This window comes from Lissotriton helveticus, chromosome 8, assembly GCF_964261635.1.
Source record: "Lissotriton helveticus chromosome 8, aLisHel1.1, whole genome shotgun sequence".
Lineage (NCBI taxonomy): Eukaryota > Metazoa > Chordata > Amphibia > Caudata > Salamandridae > Lissotriton > Lissotriton helveticus.
In genome coordinates this window covers 1,200,009,416-1,200,030,270 of record NC_136069.1, presented here as the reverse complement: position 1 = coordinate 1,200,030,270, position 20,855 = coordinate 1,200,009,416, and positions in this window count along the sequence as shown.

The window sequence follows — 20,855 nt, the reverse complement described above, 5'->3', positions numbered from 1 at the left end:
ATTCATCTTTTTGTTAGGCACAGGGAGATTAAGGGCCAGATGTAGGTAGGGTTTTACCGGTCGGTAACGGCCGAATTCGGCCGTTACCGACCGGTAAAAGGAATTCGAGATGTAGGGGGCAGAATCGGTAATTTTACCGTTCTGTAAATTTACCGATCTGTAATTTTACAGAATCTGTAAATATACCGGTCGGTAAATTTACAGAACGGTAAAATTACCGATTCTGTAAAATCGATATGTAGGTGGGACTCTGATGAGTCCCACAAGGCCTAAGAAATCGGTATTTTACCATCAAATTCAATTTGATGGTGAAATACCGATTCAGGTGAGCATGCAAATGTGTGCATGCACACCTGTGCCATATGACAGGCAGACCTGCCCTTAGGGCAGGTATGCCTGCCATATGGCCCCCGAACCTTTTTTGGGGGTGCTAGAGGGTGTCAAAGTGACACCCCCTGCACCCTTGCCAAAAATCTGTATTTACCGATCGGTAAATACCGACCTGTAATGCCCCATTCATTCCTATGGGCTTCAAAGCCCATAGGAATGAATGGAGCATTACAGGTCGGTATTTACCGAATCGGTAAATACCGACTTTTAAAGAATCGGTAAATCCACATCTGGATTTACCTACATCTCGGTACATCTATTTTACCGACTCTTAAATACCGAATCGGTAAAATTCGGTATTTAAGTGTCGGTAAAATAGATTTACCTACATCTGGCCCTAGGTGATTTGTCCAGAATCAGAAGATGTTGAGCATCCCTGCCAAGACTCGAACCCGATTCCCCAGCTTCAAGGTCTAATGCTCTAGCTATTAGGCCACATCTTTGCCCCTAGTTTTGTCACAAGCTAATAATTTTGTGCAAAAAGTATCGGCGTAAAGCATTGATATGAATAAAATGAATTGAATGAAAAATAAAGTATGAAGGGTGAAAAATAATTGTGAAAAATAAGGACAAAACAGAAGATAAAATTATTTGAATTGAATTTATTGGATTCATATAGTCTTGTGGCCGTGCAGCTTTGTGGAACCACTGATGGTTCCCTCATGGTTTGTGATATTACTGTGGAATGGGACAAAACACAGAGCAAGTCGGCACGCTGATAAAATTTTAATCGGGTTAAACATGGACTAAATTTGATTATGAAGGTGTGCATCTCTCACCTTTGCTTAAGCTCATTGTATGAATTGTTTGTCTCAGATTGGAGAGATTGCACCCATGATAAAAAGGAAGGAAGAATATGGTTTAAAAAAAACACGAGATTGATAAGCAAATAATGAGAGAAAAGTGCACATCAGTGAAGAAGACTGGCGCAGGAGTCGGTTTTCCTGTCATGACAGACTACTATGGACATGCGAAGTTCACAAGCAATTCATGGAAGGAGAAATAACTATCATCGCTACTAAGATGAACTGTTTGAATGAAATACGAGACTTCATACATGTTGATATGAGGTGGTTTTGAGTTGTGTTGCTCCATCATTATAAAAACTAATTTGATGGGAATATTGGAGAGATGACTTGGGGTCTGTGAAAAATACCATGTTGAGAGGTACGGGGCATATTGCATTTTGGGATGTGTAGTTGCATCAATAAAAACCAAAAAAAAGGGGGAAGGTGAAAGGAAAGGAGAAAGTCTGTTGTTGTGCTTAGATTAGAATCTTGATATAGGTATACGTAATCAACCACCTGGGGTCAGTTAACATGGGTGGAAATGCATAAAAGAGGTTGTTTCATTGATAGATTTAGTTTGCACTTAAACGGTACACGTGCGCCTCGGCACGCTAGGAAACTCAGCATGTTGTTTTAAAAGGAGTTGGAATCTCTGGAATAGGTGTTTTAAATAACAGGATTGATCAGATGTCATGGTAAGCGTGATCATGTTTAAAGCAGTTTCTGCGTTAATGAATAGGCGATACCATGTTACAAGCTAAAGGGTTTGGATTGATCAAGGGTTAACGTGCTACGTGGAGTATTTGAGAACAGCACGGTTGTTGAAGAAGGGCCTGATGTTAGTATGCTGGTGTTGAAAAAAGGACTGGTGTTAGTATGCTGGTGTAAACTCTCTGGGAACAGGCCAGATTTAGTTGCAGTGTTTCATTTACTGCTTATTGAAAACATTAGCCTCATGTACAATAGATGGATTTCATATTTTAATTCAAGTGAGGTGTATTATTATGTTGACAAAGATGGGTAAAACATATATGTATTTGTATTTTTTAGATGCCCCTGATCAAGGGAATCTTTTCCCGAAATGCGTTGGGTTGTTGTATTAAAATCATGAAATATGGAACCTACCTTTTGCTCCTGAGTCTTTGTGAACATCAACGTAAAACATTGATATGAATAAAATGAATTGAGTGAAAAGTAAAGTATGAAGGGTGAAAAATAATATTGAAAAATAAAGACAAACCAGAAGATAAAAGTATTGGAATTTAATTTATTGGATTCATATAGTCGTGTGGTCGTGGAGCTTGGTGGAACCACTGATGGTTCCCTCATGGTTTGTGATATTGCAGTAGAATGGGACGAAGCACGGAGCAAGTTTGCACGCTGATAAAGTTTTAATCGGATTAAACATGGACTAAATTTGATTACGAAGGTGTGCATCTCTCACCTTTGCTTAAGCTCATTGTATGCATTGTTTGTCCCAAATTGTATAGATTGCACCCATGATAAAAAGGAAGGAAGAATATGGTTAAAAAAACACAAAAATGATAAGCAAATAATGAGAGAAAAGTGCACGTCAGTGAAGACAAATTTAATTTATTTGAATTTAATGTACTGGAATCATAGAGTCTTGTGGCTGTGCAGCTTGGTGGAACCACTGATGGTTCCCTCATGGTTTATGATATTGCAGCGCAATGGGATGAAGCGCGGAACAATTTTGCACCCCGGTAAAGTTTGGATCGGTGTAAACATGGACTAAATTTGATTACAACGGTGTGCATCGCTCACCCTTGCTTAAGCTCATTGTAAGTCCTTTTAGCACCCCAGAAGTCCTTCTTCCTGGCAGAGAATCCACAGGTCCAGAAGTGTACTGAAGAGTTGGTGTTGGATGTCTAGAATTTATAGCCAGTTGTGCCTAAGAAGTGCGGCAAAGTTTCTAGAGACTGGCATTTCAGGTACACAGATGCCTTGCCTTCCTGGCCCTGGCTCCAAATTCCTACAGTGGGTATGCAGTCCTTTGTGTGGAGACAGGACACATTCTATTTAAGGGTGAGACTGACTGGGCACACCTCCTCCCTCCCATCCAGTTGTGATGGCCCATACAGCGATACCTAAGCTCCCTATTGTATATGGCTGCTTAGGAGGAATACACAAATCTCATCTGTTGATTACACCCAGTTATGTGATCCAGAGACAGGCTGTAGCCACCAAATTGTTCAGGAAGGAAAGTGCCAACTTTCTGGCCTTTTCAAAATTGGAAGATAACATCTGTCTTTCCCATAAGTTAGGATTTGTTAATTGCAATTCCAAAGACACCAAACTTGAACTTAAGACCTTCTCCATTTGGAACTTACAGCTTTTTAAGTGTAATAAGGTAACTCAAATGCTATCTTATGTAGAGGTAGGCATTACAGTGTACAAACCAAATTTGTGGGCTTTTCACTAACAGTACATGTAAAACATAACAGTACATGTTCATTGAAGTACATTGCACCCTGCTCTCTCAGCTGTCCACGATCTAACATAGGGGTAGCTGATATGTATTATATAGGAATGTTTGGGCCTGACAAAATGTTTATTTTGCCACATAGGCTGCAATGGGAGGGCTGAGACATATTTAAAGTGCTACTTAAATGGGTGGCACAATCAGTGCTCTAGGCCCACTAGGAGCATTTAAGTATCAGGCCCTGGACACAGGTGCTGCCACCTTATTAGGGACTTACAAGTAAATTAAGTATGCCAATTGGGAAAAAGCCAATCTAACATGTTTTAAGGAGAGATAACAGCCATTTTAGCACCGGTACAGTGCGCAGAGTCCTAAGGCAATCAATCATGTGTTTGCTAAGAGCTACTACTCACCCGTGGGAGTCTCAAGGTGCTAGGAAAGGAGGGGTTTGCAGGTTTTAGTCCATAAAGGGGTGGGTCTGTTGAAGAGCTAGGTTTTTAGGTTTCATGTGAAGATGAGGAGACATGTCTGTCTGAGGTGGAGAGGGAGGGCGTTCCAATCTCTAGCCGCGAGGAAGGAGAAGGAGCGTCTGCCTGATCTGGTCTTTCTGGTGCGGGGGACCACGGGGAAGGAGAGCTTGGCTGATCGTAGGGTCCTTTGGGGTGCTTGGAATTGTGCTGGCTGTTCAGGTATGCTGGTTTGGTGTCGTGGAGGGCCTTGTGAGCGTGGGTGAGCATCTTGAAGGTGACTCTAGCTTCGATGGGAAGCCAATGGAGTGTGCACAGATGCTGGGAGATGTGCCAGTGTCTTGGCAGGTTGAGGACCAGTCTTGTTGTGGCGTTCTGGATGTTCTGTAGCTTGTGTGTGAGGTTTTTGTTTATTTCGGCGTAGAGAGCATTGCCGTTGTTGAGTCTGCTGATGATCAAGACGTAAGTTACGGTCTTTCTGTGTTCTAGGGGGATCCATTTGAAGGTTTTGCATAGGAGTCGGAGGGTGTGGAAGCAGGAGGACGAGACGGCGTTGATCTGGCAGTATGTTTTGAGTTCAGAGTCCATGATGATTCCCATGTTGCATGTGTGGTTCGTGGGGGTGGGCAGACGATCCGAGGGTGGGGGGCCACCAAATGTCATTGCAGGCATCGTGGTTTTGCCCCATTAGTTGAAGGCAGTTGTTTTTCATCCATTTGGCTACTGCTTCCATGCCTTCCCAAAAATTGTGTCTGGCGGTGTTGGGTTAGTTGGATAGGGAGAGGATCAGTTGGGTGTCGTCTACATATGACACAATGTTGAGTCCGTAGGTTCTGACGATAGGGGCAAGTGGAGCCATGTAGACGGTGAATGTAGACGTTGAAGAGCAAGCAAAAACTAAGTCAACAAAACGAGAGGTCTGAAGGCAAACAGATTAGGGAGAAAACCATGCCAAGAATGCCATGTATAACAAGTACCAACTTGCAAGAGAGAAGCTGATAATCTATCATGGAACCTGTCTACTAGACACCATTCGCAGAAGATAATGGCAAAGGCAAAGAAACAGCCAGGTATCCATTAGAGAAAATCTTTGCTTAAGGACAGAAAAACACACTCTATCTGTGATACAAAATACAGCAACACTTATTCTGAAATTTGGAAAATAATCAATAAACATTAGTGAGTTACTTAATTCAAATGAATTGTTGCTTGAAAAATTTACATTTTCTTTCAAGCATAACACAAATTTCAAAGGCATATTAGTGCATATAAGAGCCTGTAACACAAACTCAGCTTAAGAGAATTCTCTTTGGGGTCTCCTGCCAGTAGAGGGGCATTTTCTATGTCGGCAGTGCTCACAGTGCAGGGCCTGTAAGTCGATTAATCACGCAGATTGTAATTCAATTAATGTAGTGCACTTGTTTACATGTCCATGTGGTTTACAGAATGCCGGCATAACATCGCGGAAAGCACAGGTTGGTGTTTATGTGCAACGTTCCAACATCAGGTGTTGCCAAAAATATGACAAAAACTACTGGGTATTTCTTGGATAAGGGGCATTCTCAGGATGACTTAAGGTGAGTGACTCCTGAGAACATTCCATCAACCAACAGCAACAAAAAAAATGTTAGAAAGATCACAAACATAGGTATTTCGATTGATCACTAATATTACAAGATTAAATTAGGAAATCTCCTGCTGTCGACTCAATTTGATTATTCAATCTTAAAGGGGAGCCTTAATCATTCTAATAAAAATATTTAATGTTATTAACAACTCAGAGTACCTCCTTGTGTGTGAACTACAAGATGACAAATCCCTCACAGACTCCATTACCTTTTGGTGTGTTTACTATGATCAAGCTGCATGCATATTGGAAAAATGAACATTAGGATCTACTCCTAGATCTAGGGTGTGTATAAAAATAAATAAACATTAAAAAGGCATATTCAATCTACATTGCTGTTCCTCTGGCATATTGTCAACCTATTTTTTCAGCTGTAATTCGTACTTGGGCACTATAGCAAAAATGAAAACAAGAAACAGAAAATATTCACCAAGGTCGAGCCAATCCTGGTTTATAGGATGAGACACAATGATGAAGCATGCCACGAATATACTGTGTGAGGATCTACAGAACAAATATATATATATATATATATATATATATATATTCACGCTCCGTTTGCCCAACAAATTGAGTTGCACTCTGACACAGGCGAAAGGTGGCAAACCTTTATTTCCAGTATGAGCTGACATCTGCCTGCTGTTTCCAAATCCAGTCTTTCCCGTACTTAATGCCTGACGCGTTTCTGGAAGATACGACTTCCTTCATCAGAGGCTTTTACAGGATTGATGTGTGCTTTAGGACTCTGTTCCTCTTAATCCAATGCAACTTTACACGCCCCCAGATGGGCGGGTTCCTAAACCAGCAAGGCATTGTGGTATACAGAGTCCTGACATTTCACGCACTATTTCTGGAGAAAAGTCGTATCTTCCAGAAACGCGTCAGGCATTACGTACGGGAGAGACTGGATTTGGAAACAGCAGGCAGATGTCAGCTCATACTGGAAATAAAGGTTTGCCACCTTTCGCCTGTGTCAGAGTGCAACTCAATTTGTTGGGCAAACGGAGCGTGAATACTAGGCGGCAGTCCAAGTCGCCGAGTTGCACCACCCCTACTAACGGTGGGGACCACGCGACCAGGAAGTTGCCGAATCGCACTGTGGGACACCAGCTAGGGATGAGAGCTGGCACTGTTGGTTGGGGGCCCATCTGAGGGCGCGAACTGTTTTCTCCAGAAATAGTGCGTGAAATGTCAGGACTCTGTATACCACAATGCCTTGCTGGTCAAGGAACCCGCCCATCTGGGGGCGTGTAAAGTTGCATTGGATTAAGAGGAACAGAGTCCTAAAGCACACATCAATCCTGTAAAAGCCTCTGATGAAGGAAGTCGTATCTTCCAGAAACGCGTCAGGCATTACGTACGGGAGAGACTGGATTTGGAAACAGCAGGCAGATGTCAGCTCATACTGGAAATAAAGGTTTGCCACCTTTCGCCTGTGTCAGAGTGCAACTCAATTTGTTGGGCAAACGGAGCGTGAATACTAGGCGGCAGTCCAAGTTGCCGAGTTGCACCACCCCTACTAACGGTGGGGACCACGCGACCAGGAAGTTGCCGAATCGCACTGTGGGACACCGGCTAGGGATGAGAGCTGGCACTGTTGGTTGGGGGCCCATCTGAGGGCGCAAACTGTTTTCTCCAGAAATAGTGCGTGAAATGTCAGGGCTCTGTATACCACAATGCCTTGCTGGTTAAGGAACCCGCCCATCTGGGGGCGTGTAAAGTTGCATTGGATTAAGAGGAACAGAGTCCTAAAGCACACATCAATCCTGTAAAAGCCTCTGATGAAGGAAGTCGTATCTTCCAGAAACGCGTCAGGCATTACGTACGGGAGTGACTGGATTTGGAAACAGCAGGCAGATGTCAGCTCATACTGGAAATAAAGGTTTGCCACCTTTTGCCTGTGTCAGAGTGCAACTCAATTTGTTGGGCAAACGGAGCGTGAATACTAGGCGGCAGTCCAAGTCGCCGAGTTGCACCACCCCTACTAACGGTGGGGACCACGCGACCAGGAAGTTGCCGAATCGCACTGTGGGACACCGGCTAGGGATGAGAGCTGGCACTGTTGGTTGGGGGCCCATCTGAGGGCGCGAACTGTTTTCTCCAGAAATAGTGCGTGAAATGTCAGGACTCTGTATACCACAATGCCTTGCTGGTTAAGGAACCCGCCCATCTGGGGGTGTGTAAAGTTGCATTGGATTAAGAGGAACAGAGTCCTAAAGCACACATCAATCCTGTAAAAGCCTCTGATGAAGGAAGTCGTATCTTCCAGAAACGCGTCAGGCATTACGTACGGGAGAGACTGGATTTGGAAACAGCAGGCAGATGTCAGCTCATACTGGAAATAAAGGTTTGCCACCTTTCGCCTGTGTCAGAGTGCAACTCAATTTGTTGGGCAAACGGAGCGTGAATACTAGGCGGCAGTCCAAGTCGCCGAGTTGCACCAGCCCTACTAACGGTGGGGACCACGCGACCAGGAAGTTGCCGAATCGCACTGTGGGACACCGGCTAGGGATGAGAGCTGGCACTGTTGGTTGGGGGCCCATCTGAGGGCACGAACTGTTTTCTCCAGAAATAGTGCGTGAAATGTCAGGACTCTGTCTACCACAATGCCTTGCTGGTTAAGGAATCCGCCCATCTGGGGGCGTGTAAAGTTGCATTGGATTAAGAGGAACAGAGTCCTAAAGCACACATCAATCCTGTGAAAGCCTCTGATGAAGGAAGTCGTATCTTCCAGAAACGCGTCAGGCATTACGTACGGGAGAGACTGGATTTGGAAACAGCAGGCAGATGTCAGCTCATACTGGAAATAAAGGTTTGCCACCTTTCGCCTGTGTCAGAGTGCAACTCAATTTGTTGGGCAAACGGAGCGTGACTACTAGGCGGCAGTCCAAGTCGCCGAGTTGCACCACCCCTACTAACGGTGGGGACCACGCGACCAGGAAGTTGCCGAATCGCACTGTGGGACACCGGCTAGGGATGAGAGCTGGCACTGTTGGTTGGGGGCCCATCTGAGGGCGCGAACTGTTTTCTCCAGAAATAGTGCGTGAAATGTCAGGACTCTGTATACCACAATGCCTTGCTGGTTAAGGAACCCGCCCATCTGGGGGCGTGTAAAGTTGCATTGGATTAAGAGGAACAGAGTCCTAAAGCACACATCAATCCTGTAAAAGCCTCTGATGAAGGAAGTCGTATCTTCCAGAAACGCGTCAGGCATTACGTACGGGAGAGACTGGATTTGGAAACAGCAGGCAGATGTCAGCTCATACTGGAAATAAAGGTTTGCCACCTTTCGCCTGTGTCAGAGTGCAACTCAATTTGTTGGGCAAACGGAGCGTGAATACTAGGCGGCAGTCCAAGTCGCCGAGTTGCACCACCCCTACTAACGGTGGGGACCACGCGACCAGGAAATTGCCGAATCGCACTGTGGGACACCGGCTAGGGATGAGAGCTGGCACTGTTGGTTGGGGGCCCATCTGAGGGCGCGAACTGTTTTCTCCAGAAATAGTGCGTGAAATGTCAGGACTCTGTATACCACAATGCCTTGCTGGTTAAGGAACCCGCCCATCTGGGGGCGTGTAAAGTTGCATTGGATTAAGAGGAACAGAGTCCTAAAGCACACATCAATCCTGTAAAAGCCTCTGATGAAGGAAGTCGTATCTTCCAGAAACGCGTCAGGCATTACGTACGGGAGAGACTGGATTTGGAAACAGCAGGCAGATGTCAGCTCATACTGGAAATAAAGGTTTGCCACCTTTCGCCTGTGTCAGAGTGCAACTCAATTTGTTGGGCAAACGGAGCGTGAATATATATATATATATAGACATTAGGTAGTTATAGTTAAAACCTAGTTTCCATAGGAAATCGGAAACATTCTATTTGGAATAACTTTGGCGTCGGTGGACGAATCTTTGCAAATTTCTCCAAGAAAATGGCCTGCTGCGCTCCGCTCCTTCCCTGAAAGATTGGGGGTGATTCGTGAAGCGGGGGCCGAGAAAAAAGGGGGTCCCAAAACGTGTTTTCCCCATGCAATTTTCCATAGGACCTTTAGCCGGGGCTACAGCCCGAACGGCTGAACGGAATTACACCAAACTTGGCAAAAAGGTAGAGTTCTGTTTGCAGATGGGCCTTTTTGTTAAATGGTGTAAATCCGTTCAGTAGTGCCTGACATTATCAAAAGTAAAATCATAAGTATATATTGGAGGTGTTACGGTACGCGAACCCGTACGCGTGCAGTAAGCTTACCCTCCCGAGCACGAGCTGCATGCTGATTGGATGTCAACTGTCTGTCAACATTCCAAACTAGGAAGTGTTGGCAGCCATCTTGTGCCTTTGTAGAACCAAGGCAAAAGAAATGAGAAACAAATGTGCAAAATACGCAAGGGGGGCAGGGTAGACACACCCTGACCTCCTAGGCCTGCTCAGGGGGTCAATCCAAGGGTTTTCTTTTTTTTTTTTTATTCCCCCCACTTGCCCTGGGGACCGCCACCCCCTGGGGCTCTAATATTGAAAAAAGGGGGGTCCGTGATGGACCCCCCAGCCTCGGGGACCACCACTCCCGGGGGCTTTTCTATGTTGGAGGGAGGCCACACGGGCCCCCTCCTGGAGCCATTGATGGCCCTGGGGACCACCACCTCCCCAGGGCCAGCTCCTGCAGTGTCCCGGGGTGCCTACCCCCTGGACACTGCTGTTTGCTGTGGTAGGGCAGAGCCTTGTGGCTCCCACCCTACCACAGCAAACGGCTTTTTGTCAGAGAGAGCAGCATGTTAGCTGCCCTCTCTGACGAAAAGCAATGCCGGCTCCCAAAGGACATGGGGAGCCGGCTGGAACCGTGGGGGCATTGGGGCTCCCCCCATGGTCTCCAACTTTTTTTTACCCCGGGGGATGGGGTCTACGGGGGTTATAAAAAACTGTGTTGTAGACGCCATTTCTTTTTACGATAGATGCACCGTACGCGTACTGTTCAAATTATGTAAGTCGTCCCGTAAGCATACGTAAGCAAGAAAATTAAGAATATTTTTAGATATGTATGAAGTGTATGTATTTATGTGTTGTGTGGCTCTAAAAGGAGCCCTTGTGTTTATTGTGAGATGTTAGTACCTACAAGTAAGTACTGCTGGAGAGTCTTAAGTTTATGAGGAAGACTCTGTTTCCCTCATTTGTAAAATGTACACCATCTTTCCTTTAGATGTCATACATATTGAAGCGTAGATTGTTACTGTAAATGGAACCCATTCTATAGTCTTGGAGAAAGGCAGAAACAGTTTTATTACGTTTCCTAGCTTTTTCAATCTGTGGACAATATTGGTTGGACCAATTCCATTTCTGCCTTTGGCATATATTAGAATAGACAAAGGCAGTTTGGGGGAAAAGTGCCATCAGTTGTTGAAAGATGTCCTTCATACACATTTCCAGACCTACCCCAGTCAAAGTGCCTAGGTCATTGCCACCACAGTGCACAATTATGAGGTCAGGGTGTTGGAGATGCATAAAGGATTTCACTAATGGCATCAATTGGTGCCACTTTAATCCTCTCTGTCCAATCCATTTAATGTCTACATTTGATAAAACTAGGTCTTTAGGTGAGTTCCTTTCTGTTGCGCATACCTTTCAATCCAGAAAATATTGCTGTGTCCCACAATCCACACTTTAAACATCTTGAAGAGAGGTCTGGATGCACTGAGATGGTCTCTGTAAATGAAAGGGCAGTTTAAGGATGTTTTTTTCTAAATTGGTGGATAAGTGGAGTTTTGAAAAAAAGCAAAGAAGAGATTGGTTGTTTGGAATGTTACTAGCTACAAAGCCTGTTATTTATTGGTTAAGAAAAAGTGATAGTAAAGAACATTACTTAAGATAAGTGTGTAGATTGACAGGAATTGTTTGCTGTTTGCTATATGATTTTTAGATTGCTGTGGGTTAATTAGGGGGTTTTACAATGAACCAACCAACATATAAACTTGAAAGATATATGTATATGTATATTTAAATGATTTTTTCATGCTAGGGTGCGCTTCCGGAACGACTTACGAAATTTGCACGGTACGCTTACGGTGCATCTATTGTAAAAAAAAATAGTTTCTATTACTCATTTTTTATAATCCCCGGGGACCCCATCACCCGGGGCTTAAGTTATTTGTTTGCGGGGGGGCTCTCTGCCCCCCCGCAGCCCCGGGGTCCGCCACCCCCGGGGCTTCATTTTAAAAAAATGTAAAAGAAATTGTGGGGGGGCTCTAATATTAAACCCCGGGGCTTTTCTATGTTGGAGCCAATGATGGCCCTGGAGACCACCACCTCCCCAGGGCCGGCTCCTGCAGTGTCCCGGGGTGCCTACCCCGGGGACACTGCTTTTTGCTGTGGCAGGGCAGTGCCTCGCGGCTCCCACCCTACCACAGCAAACTGCTTTTCGGCAGAGAGAGCAGCATGTTAGCTGCTCTCTCTGACAAAAAGCAATGCCGGTCCCAAAGGATGTTTGTAGCCGGCTGGGACTGTGGGGGCATTGGGGCTCCCCCCACGGTCCCCAATGTTTTTTTTTTTGCCCCGGGGGATGGGGTCCCTGGGGCTTATGCAAATTTTGTAATAGACGCTATTTTTGTTTTTGAGATAGATGCACCATGCGCGTACGGTGTAAATTTCCTAAGTCATACCGGAAGCGGGCCCTAGCATGAAAAAAATCTTTTAAAAGAGTATATTTTACATATATCTTTCAAGTTTATGTGTTTATGTGTTGGTTGGTTGTAATTAGAGATTTTCTGTTTATTGGTACTTATAAGAAAGTACTTATGCATAGTCTAAACTTGATGAGGACTAGTATTTTACAGTGTGCTGAACTTTTGACCTCTATTTACAGTAGACTTCTGCATGATGTGTTGGGGGTAGGGTGGAAAGATATGTCAGTTGGAAAGGTTTGAAATATTGAACCAATAGAAATGTGTGTTTGGTTTTCAATTATTGTGTAAAGGAATTTGATTTGTCAGTAATGTTTATATATGTGTAAATTGAGAGGGAAAATGTGCAATTTCTTTGGTTCTGCTGCAAGCACTGGAGCAGAGAGATTCTGTAAAAGGCTATCTGCTGTGTGAGTGGCATTCTTCTTAATCTACTAATCTGTTTGAAAGGTGAGAGTTAAAAAGTTGTAAGGGAATGTATATGGTGCATTTTATTTTTTTTAAAAGTAAAGTGTTTAATCTTAAAAAGTTTGCTGAATCTTATTTACAGTTTGTTTGGTCTTGGATAACTTTTGTGGCAAATTATTTGGTAAGTTAATGTATTTAGTTAGTCAGCTTTGTTGAATAAAGTGCAGTACTAAAAAATATACATGGGATGTGTTCTTTCACTTTAACCTTTAACTGAGGTAAATGTGTTTTGGTAAAATGTATGGTTTTAATATTTCTGTCCAGAATAACACTGAGTGTCTGTGTAAATAAAATATTTATTTTTGCACCTTTTTCTATAATCTCACCTGTCTCTCCTCACTGTCTACCTCTCTATGCTTATACTGTCCTCTCTTTTCTGATATTTCCACTCTTTCCTTATTTTCACTTGTTTTTCTTGATAGTGCTGCTTCTTTTCAAACTGCCTCCTGTCTTCTTAGTGTAATCTCTGCTCAATTTTTAAGAGTAATATAATCGTGTGTTTTATACATTTATTTTTCAAAAGTGATAAAAAAAATTGTAATAGATTTTGTTGATCAATACTGAAAAAAAGTCATCATGCCCAGTAAGGCTAAGAAAACGAAACAACGAAAGAAAGCAGGTTATTTAAAGATAAGTCATCAACAAGATTTACCACAAGAAAAATGTGTTACGAAGACGCAAAAATGTCCTGGTAAGAAAACTTAAAGTTTTCTACGAAGATTGGTAAACAGTAAGAGTAGTGTGCAGAAAGAAAAAAAAAATCAGTGTTTCTGGAAGCAAGAGAAAAGAGAAGAACCGTGTAGTATTACATTCTGAAAAAAATGAGTATAGTACAAGCAGAAAAAAACAATACAAGGAGATACGGAAGAAAATGTACTATAATCGAGTTGTTTTAAATTTGACTAAGATTGTAAAAAATTGTAAAAGAAAAAGAGCATTTTACAAAAAGAAGAAATATATTGAACATGTTCTTGAGAAAGCTTTTGAATTGAAAAAAAACTTTTTGTTTTAGTAATCAATAGAATTCAATAATTAGATAAGACAATCCATTTAATGAAGGCCAAAAGTAAGTGGAAAAGAGTAATTAACAAAAGTAATTTTTCAGAGGTTTAATTGGGTGAATGGAAACATAGTTCAAGTTCTGAGCCTTTTTTTAATGAGGGGAGTTATTTTCAGAGTAATGAGTTGTTGCATGCAGTTGACACAACAGGTCGTGCTTATGAGGTTAGAAATGGTTGTCCTATTGAGAAAGAGAAAATTGTTCCTAGAAATGAGGAACAGTTGTTAGCTGATGAAGTTTTAGGGAGACGTCCTAAAGCTCCAGTGTACACTTGGAATTGCAGTAGTATTTGTAGTGTACGGCAGGAATCTATTGATTTTTTACGCAATTTCTTACGTAATTGTATTAAGAAAAGTGTTAAACAAAAGATTAAAATGTTGCAAGGATTAGACCCTTGTAGACTTAGGGAAAATACTGGTTTGCAAGGACATTTTTTGGATTGTCTTACTAAAAAAGTATGTAGAAGTATTTTTCACCATTTCAGGATGTTAGCAGTTCATCATACTCAAATGAGGAAATTAGTGAGAAGGTTGTATTATGCAAGAAGTCCAGTACTAATGTTAAACAAGTTGAACAGTGCTCTTTTGCATGGATCTGTATCAGATGTAATAAAGGTTTGTGTTGAAATTCAGGTTAGTTACTTTGGTCCTGAGGAAGACAGTGTAGAAATTGATACATTAATAAAAGGAAATGTAAAAGAGACTGTACAAGATTGTAGTACAGAAAATTTTGAGCTAGAAATTACAAAGTTTGAGGTGATTTCTGGTGAAAGGCCAAATTATTCTTGTATCTCTTGTCGACGTACTCATTATAAATATCAGACCAGGAGTGTTGATCTATTTTTAAAAAGTGAAAAGGAAAATAAAAATGAGTGGAAGGATTTTGCAACTTATTTGTTGGTACAGAATTCTTTTGATTTGGGTTCTGATCAGCATATTTGTAAATATTGTTATAATAAATTAGATGGGCAGAAAATGACCGCTAGAGCTGTGCATAATAATCTTGAGTTGGTAAATATTCCTTCTGAACTGATGGATTTAAATACCTATGAGTCTATTCTTATTCAATGTGTTTATCCATTTCAAGCTATTGTTCGTATGGAGCCTAAGACGGGGACATTGCCTCCTTCAGATTTACAGAGAGGGTTAAAGGGAAGAGTTGTATATTTGCCTCTAGATTTAAAGAAAAATATTGAAACAATTGGTGTAGAAAATGTTGAAGATGAACTTTTAGTTATTTTAGTTATTGGTGTTCCTACTAAGAGTAAGAAAATCTGGCAGGAATTAGTGAATGTTAGGAAAGTTAAAAAGGCAACCTTGTATCTGATAAGAAACAATCAATATTATGAAAATGTGTTTCTGAGAGAAGAAGAAATAACTGTAGAATAAGACAGTGACTTGCCATCTGGAAAAATTGAAAAAGCGGATGTGTCCAGAACAGAAGAAATCTATGAATATTATAGTGTTCATCCACTTCATTCTAAAGAAGTGATGGGGGATACTATAGAATTGTTCCAAATGAAAGAAGCAAGGGGAAGTCCAATTAGTGTATGGGAAAAAAGCTTGGAAGCTCGCTGCTTTCCACAGTTGTTTCCCACAGGAAAAGGTGGACGATATGATGACCGACCTGTGCAGATTCCTGCATCTGAATACCGAACATCAAGATTGTATGCTGAAGATCCAAGATTTCGACAATGTATTCCATATTTGTTTCTCCTGTTGTTTGAGAGTGATTTGTCTGCACTTTCTTATGCAGTAAATCATATATTGAAAACAGGTGTACATCTGCAAAATGTTTCAGCAAAGGAATTTATGGATAAAGTACACTTGAAAGATAATGTTTTGAAATCTCATCTGATTAATCTCATGGCATGTCAGCGTGGTACTAATGAGTACTGGTACCGTCATCAAGGATAACTTAAATGTATGCTAAGAAACTTAGGAACTCCTACATGGTTCCTTACTCTAAGCTGGGCTGAATATGCTTGGGATGATTTACTTCAATTTTTTTGAGAGGCAAATGCAAATATAGAAAATATTGAATACAAGACACCTGGAGAATTGTGTTCTATGGATCCAGTTAATGTATGCATTGTGACCCGACCTGACCTCGTCAGCGCCGGTTTGCTCCACCCGCCGCGTGGCCCACCCTGAGTGTTCCCGGCCTCCTCTGCCGCCGCCACTGCCAGTAATTGTATTTTGCTTCTTTGTTGTGCCAGTATCTCTTTTGCGCATCCACTGTTGTGCCCCTGCTTTGTTTTCATTGCTTCCACGGTTGTGCCCCTGATTTGCTTTCATTGCTTTCCACTGTTGTGCCCCTGATTTGTTTGTCGTTGCTTCCACTGTTGTGCCCCTGATTCTATTTTTGTGCTTCTACCACCGTCCTCTCCCGCTGTTCCACCCCGCTCCCTGCTACTGCTCCCCCACGGCCCCACCCCCGTTTCTTTCTGTTCACCGTACCGCTCCCCTCCCCACTCGCCACCCCACTCCCACCTCCCAGCTGCTCCTACCTCCCACTGGATACTTAAGGAGGTGTCCGCGAGGCGGGGAGCTGTGACCCGACCTGACCTCGTCAGCGCCGGTTCGCTCCACCCGCCGCGTGGCCCACCCTGTGTGTGCCCGGTCTCCCCTGCAGCCGTCACTGCCAGTAATTGTATTTTGCTTCTTTGTTGTGCCAGTATCTCTTTTGCGCGTCCACTGTTGTGCCCCTGATTTGCTTTCATTGCTTCCACTGTTGTGCCCCTGATTCTATTTTTGTGCTTCTACCGCTGTTCTCTCTCGCTGTTCCACCCCCCTTCCCACTCCCTGCTGCTGCTCCCCCACGGCCCCACCCCCATTTCGTTCTGTTCACCGCACCGCTCCCCTCCCCACTCGCCACCCCGCTCCCACCTCCCAGCTGCTCCTCCCTTGCTCCGCCCCCCCACTCTCCATTTATGGCAGAGTCCGCACGTACGTGCAGCGTGCACGCGCAGCGTGCACGCGTAGCTTGTGCGCCAAATGTGCGCCTAAGGCGCGCCAAAGGCAAGCCCGTCTACGCCCGTCCACGCCTGGACCCGCCCAGCGCCAGACCCCCTGGCCCCCGCAGATGCCAGCCCACCCGCCGGACTTACGACGCCGCCACCCTCAACGTACTCAACACCGGACGGATCCCCGGCTGCTACCGAGCCACCCCAAGGCACACCCACGGACCCTTCAACTGCCAATCGTGCAAGTTTACCTGCATCCGGACCTGTACCGCACCCGCCAAGCTGAGCACCAGCAGCAACCACCTGAAGTGCATCCTGCTCAACACCCGCTCCATCCACAGACACGCCGTAGAACTCTGGAACCTGCTCGACACCACATCTCCAGACGTCGCCTTCTTCACGGAAACATGGATGAACACCTCCTCAGCGCCCGACATTGCCATCGCCATCCCGGACGGATACAAGATCACCCGGAGGGACCGCGTCAACCAGACAGGAGGAGTCATCGCCATCGTCCACAAGAACACCATCCACATCACGACCAACTCCGACGACACCCTCACAACCGCCGAACATCTTCACTTCCAGATACACACCGACCCCAAGACCACTCTCAGAGGCACCCTCATCTACAGACCCCCAGGACCCTGCACACAATTCAGCGAAGACATCGCAGACTTCATCAGCCCGCACGCCCTCCCCTCTGCTGATCACATCCTCCTAGGGGACCTCAACTCCCACCTGGAGAACAACAACGCCAACAACACCCCCACCCTGCTGGACAACCTCGCCAACCTCGGACTCAAGCAACTGGTGAACACCCCCACCCACTACGTTGGACACACGCTTGACCCAGTCTTCTCCTCCAGCAAGTACATCTCCTTCAGCCACTCCACCGGACTCCACTGGACAGACCACAGCTGCGTACACTTCAGCTTCAGAAAGACCACGACTTACCACCACCCGCAACAGGTTCCCCGCAGGAGCTGGAACAAGATCACCACCAACCATCTCACCACATCACTGAGCCAGAACCCCCCCGCCAGCTCAACGGACCCCAACCAAGCAGCCAACAACCTCACACAGTGGATCACCAACTGCACTGACGACCTCGCACCTATGAAAAACCATCCCAGCAGGCCCGGCATCAAGAAAGCCTCCTGGTTCAACGACAACCTCAAGAACTCCAAGAAGAACTGCGGCACCCTCGAGAAAGCCTGGCGAAAAAACCTGACTACAGACAACATGACCGCCCTCAAGCACGCCACCCGCAAACACCACTAGCTGATCCACACCACCAAGAAGACAGCATTCAAGGAACGTCTCGACAACAACGCACACAACAGCAACGAACTCTTCACCATCGTCAAAGAGCTCTCCAACCCCAGCGCCGGAAACAACAACATCACACCCTCACAAGACCTCTGCGACTCACTCGCCTCGTTCTTCCACAGCAAGATCGCCGACATACACAACAGCTTCGGCGCACAGACCACGCACCCAACCACCAAACCGATGCCCTCCACCACCACCCTCCGCGCCTAGACCCCGGTCAGCACTGACGACACCATCCACACGATGAACACCATCCACTCCGGATCACCAACCGACCCATGCCCCCACCACATCTTCAACAAGGCCGACTCCGTCATCGCAGCCCAACTCCGGGACATCATCAACCACTCTTTCAGCACCGCCACCTTCTCCAGAGCTGGAAGCATGCCGAACTCAGCGCCCTCCTGAAGAAACCATCAGCAGACCCCACCGACCTCGAGAACTACCGTCCCATCTCGCTCCTCCCTTTTCCTGCCAAAGTCATCGAGAAGACCATCAACAGACAGCTCGCCGCCTTCCTCGAGACGAACGGATCCCTCGACCACTCGCAGTCCGGCTTGCGAGCCAACCACAGCACGGAGACCGCCCTCATCGCAGCCACTGATGACATCCGAGCCCTGCTCGACAACGAGGAAACAGCGGCCCTCATCCTCCTGGACCTCTCCGCAGCATTCGATACTGTCTGCCACCGCACCCTAGTACAGCGCCTCAGCAACATCGGAATCCAAGAGAAGGCACTAGAGTGGATCACCTCGTTCCTCACCGGAAGAACCCAGAGAGTCCGCCTCCCCCCGTACAGATCCAAGGCCACCGAAGTCATCTGCGGCGTACCACAAGGATCATCACTCAGCCCCACCCTCTTCAACGTCTACATGAGCCCCCTCGCAGCCATTGCACGCCAACACAACCTCAACATCATCTCCTATGCCGACGACACCCAGCTCATCCTCTCCCTCACCAACGACCCAGCCACCGCCAGAACCAACCGACACGAAGGGATGAAAGACGTAGCCGAGTGGCTGATGAACAGCCGCCTGAAACTGAACTCAGACAAGATGGAAGTCCTCATCCTCGGATCATCACCCTTGGCCTGGGACGACTCCTGGTGGCCCCCTGCCCTGGGCAGCGCACCCAAACCAACGGACCACGCACGCAACCTCGACTTCATCCTGGACTCCTCCCTCTCGATGACCAGACAAGTCAACGCCGTCTCATCATCATGTTTCAACATCCTACGCATGCTCCGAAGGATCTTCCGATGGATCCCCACCGAGACCAGAAAGACGGTCACACAGGCACTCGTCACCAGCCAACTGGACTATGGGAACACCCTCTACACCGGAACCACAGCCAAACTTCAGAAGAGACTCCAACGCATCCAGAACGCCTAAGCACGACTCATCCTAGACATCCCCCGACACAGCCACATCTCCGGACACCTGAGAGACCTGCACTGGCTTCCCGTCAACAAGAGAATCACGTTCTGACTCCTCACCCACGCACACAAGGCCCTCCACAACCTGGGCCCCAGGTACCTCAACAACCAGCTGTGATCGACCAGCCACGCCCTGGCCGCCGTTCCACGCATTCGAAGAGCCACAATGGGAGGAAGATCCTTCTCCTACCTGGCAGCCAAGACTTGGAACTCCCTCTCCATCCAACTCCGTCTGACCCAAGACCACCTCTCCTTCAGGAAGCAACTCAAGACCTGGCTGTTCGAGCTGTAGCGGACCCCCCTCCCCCTAGCGCCTTGAGACCCTCCGGGTGAGTAGCGCGCTATACAAATTTCTTGATTGATTGATTGATTGATGCAGGTATTTCAATCATAGATTTGAAGCTATGATGTCTTTTATCACCAATAAAAATAATCCACCTCTTGGAGAGGTTTTGGATTTCTTTTGGAGAAAAGAGTATCAAGCAAGAGGTGCTCATCACATACATATGTTAATATGGATTAAAGATGCTCCCAAATTTGGAACAGACTCATATGACACTGTATTGTTTTTCATTGAAGAATATGCAACATGTGATATACCAAAAAGTACAAAATATAGGGACTTAAGAGAAAAAGTCTTACGATTTCAAAGCCATTGTTGCGGCAAATACTGTCGACGAAAGTACAAATCAAAGGATAAATTCTATACCAAATGTCGTTTTGCATTCACACGTCCTGTAATATCGAAAGGAAGAGTGAACAATTTTATGTCATCTGTACAACATAGTATCAGAAGAAAGTCTCCAAAAAATACCTACAACTTAAGAAGAAATGAAGAGTCAAAATATATAAATGTTTACAACCCAGTAATTTTGTCCATGTGAAATGCTAACATGGATATTCAATACGTTGCGGACAATTCCATAGCAGTTGCTCGATATGTAACATCTTACATAACCAAATCAGAAAAGACAGAATTGAAGGAAATGTGGGAAGAGATTTCTCACGAGAAGAGTCTAAGTAAGAAATTATATACTTACAGTTTGAAGATGTTATCTCATCGAGAAATTGGAGAGTATGAATGCTCGGATCGCTTATCATCTGCAAGTCTTTACTCCATATCTAGAAGAATCATTTGGGTGAGTCTGGGTCTTGCTGCAACACGAAACACAGTACTTAAATCTGTACAAGAAATTGAATATTTCGCTGAAAAGG